The 3,044-nt window shown below is 35.9% G+C and overlaps 1 pseudogene; it reads left to right on the top strand.

The window, feature by feature from the left end:
• Positions 1-1,464: 1,464 nt before the first annotated feature.
• Positions 1,465-2,417, top strand: LOC118581822 (annotated as a pseudogene).
• Positions 2,418-3,044: the final 627 nt, after the last annotated feature.

Below are 3,044 nucleotides of genomic sequence, written 5' to 3'. Positions count from 1 at the left end.
GCATGAAATTTAAAACTCATTTATAATTATATTTAGAAAAAGACTCAGATACTTGCCCTCTCATACTTCGTGTAGGCCACTCTCTTTAATATACTCATCTTGGAAATCTACATAGAATTTTCACTTGAGCATTCCCTACTCAGGATCAGCAAGATGAGTTGCTTCTACATCTGATTGCAGTTTCTACTGTCTCATGCTTCATTACACAGCTCATTCCAAGATGTTTTAAAACACAGAAATCTCACTGATGTGGTACTTGCTTGTGTTTGTTAGTTTAAACTACTCAGTTTAACCATGCATGATCAAAACGGGGACAGTGAATATAGTGACTCATGAATCCTCAGTGAAGGCAATGGTACAACAAACAGAATTTTGGCTATTTGGAAGCCCCAAAGAGCCAGATAAAGTAACTGCTACAGAAACAAATGGGTTAAGGTATTTATTAATTATAGGGGATGTTTGAATTCAGTCCTCATAAAATTCAATGAAACAGCTTTGAAGACTGGAAGTCCTTTAAGATATGATGGTCAATATCTAGTACCACAGTCTAATAACAATGGGCTGGATGGTTGGTTGTAGAGATCAAGATATTTAAGGATAAACTTCACAAACACATCACCCCAAGGAAAGACTATGTTAATCATACGGCCTATTCATATTCTAGAGGGAAATGTTCTTAAAATCAGGAGCCTTGTCATTGTGTTTTACTGCTGACAAATGTGCTAAAAAGTGACATTTTAAACAAGAATAATGTGGTACAGAACTTCACTGATATCTTTCTTTAAAGTTTCCATGTAATGAAATCTTCGATTAAAAGACAAAATGGTAGATTTCATCATGGCATCTTCAGACATAGGAACCTTATAATTTGCTTGCATTTGTTTCTTTTCACCATCGCTGTCATTTTTCCCTTCCCCACTTCAACTGCTTCGTTTGCTTTCTCCCATTTGTTCCCACTTGTTCTGTTTCCCTATCATAAACAGTCCACTAATCTCTATATTAGTCACTTTATATAAGATCTCTCTTAATAATGTATCTTATGGTCTAGAAAAATAAGAACAATTGAACCCCAAAGCAGTAGAGGACAAAAAAAATGCTGAGTAAATGGCAGGAATGAATGAAATGGAGAGAACAATACATAGAGTTGATCAAACAGGTGGTTCCTGGAAAAATAAGGACAAGATGGATAAAACCCTAGCTAAACTGCCCACTGCATCTTGACATATGACATTGTATTTGTAGGCTCAACAACATCCTCTTAGGGGAAGGAGTTAACAGAAGATGTGTTGGGCTCATTGGAAGAGGAACTAGAAATGATTATTAAATATATACTGCTGGTTTGCCTATAGAACAAATGATGATGTGGTTTATGTCATAGTGAACTGATGGTCATTGATTACAACTTCATGGCAGGATCTGTTCAAGACCTTTAATCAGCAAAACAATACTTTTAAAAAAGAGTCAATGGGACAGAGAACCAATGTCACAGAGTTTGTTCTCCTGGGCCTCACTCAGGACCCTGCTGGGCAAAGAGCATTATTTGTCATGTTTTTACTCATCTACATAGTGACTATAGTGGGTAACCTGCTCATTGTGGGTCAATCATTGCTAGCCCTTCCTTAGGAATCCCAATGTACTTCTTCCTTGCCTATCTGTCACTCCTGGATGTTGTTTATTCCACTACTATTTCACCCAAGTTGATGGTAGACGTGCTGTGTGATAGAAAGACCATTTCCTTTCCTGCTTGTATGACTCAACTCTTTTTAGAGCATCTACTTGGTGGTGCTGAGGTCTTCCTTTTGGTGGTGATGGCCTATGATCGCTATGTGGCCATCTGGAAACTACTGCATTATTTGATCATCATGAATCGGCGGGCTTGCTTCCTCCTGTTGGTGGTGTCCTGGGCTGGAGGCCTTGCACATTCTGTGGCTCAACTTCTCTTTGTATACAACCTTCCCTTCTGCGGTCCCAGTGTCATTGATCATTTTATCTGTGACATGTACCCATTATTAGGACTTGCATGCACTGTTACATACTTCATTGGCCTCACTGTAGTTGCTAATGGTGGAGCAATATGTATTTTAGTCTTTATCATTCTCATAATCTCCTATGGAATCATCCTAAGATCTCTTACCGCTCACAGTCAGAAAAGGAGGCACAAAGCCCTATCTACCTGCAGCTCCCACATCATGGTGGTTGTCCTCTTTTTTGTTCCTTGTATTTTCATGTATGTTAGACCTGTTTACAAGTTTTCTATGGATAAATCCGTTACTATTTTTTATACAATTATTACTCCCATTTTGAATCCTTTAATATATACCTTGAGAAATGCAGAGATTAAAAAGTCTATGGAAAACCTATTTTGTAAAGTTTTATCTAGAGATAGAATAAGAATTTCTAGTAACAGAATGTACTAGTAATCTTAAAGTAATTAACAGGCAATAATGAGTCTTAAGCAGGGATGATGGAACTAATTCAATGTATCTATATGTATCTTTATTTTCTTTAAAGAAATCCATAAGAAACAAAATATCATAAATTATCACTTGAAATTAGAATTAATATAACCCTATATAGTCCTGAATATGCCTGATCTTGTCTCAGGTAAGAAACAATTTAACAAACAATTTCAGTAGTATTATAAAGGACATATGGCTTAGTCTATTAAAAGAAAAATTATTCTAAGGTAATTTCATTTTTCTTAGTTATGATCAAGAAAATGATTCATTATTTTTTCTCCAGTGAAGAAAAGACATTTTTGTCTACATATCATCATCTACACTGTTGGTAATAGACACATTTCTGGATCCAATGAGTGGCTTACTATTCTATCAGTAAAGCTGATTACCTAGCTACATGCCTATTGTTTTAGGCTACTGTTGTTGCTTATATCAGTGTCTTTGTCTTTTTAGTTTATGGCACTTTGTTAGGAGATGTAATTGCTTTAATATCACAACCAATGGACAGTGTTGTTTGCTGGTCTATTTCTCATAATAACAACATATCCTAGCCACAGAAAAATATGCAAAGCCAAATTGTAAATA

This window comes from Onychomys torridus, chromosome 4 (genome assembly GCF_903995425.1).
Source record: "Onychomys torridus chromosome 4, mOncTor1.1, whole genome shotgun sequence".
NCBI lineage: Eukaryota > Metazoa > Chordata > Mammalia > Rodentia > Cricetidae > Onychomys > Onychomys torridus.
The sequence above is the reverse complement of the archived record's forward strand: the minus strand, read 5'-3'. Positions and strand labels throughout refer to the sequence as shown.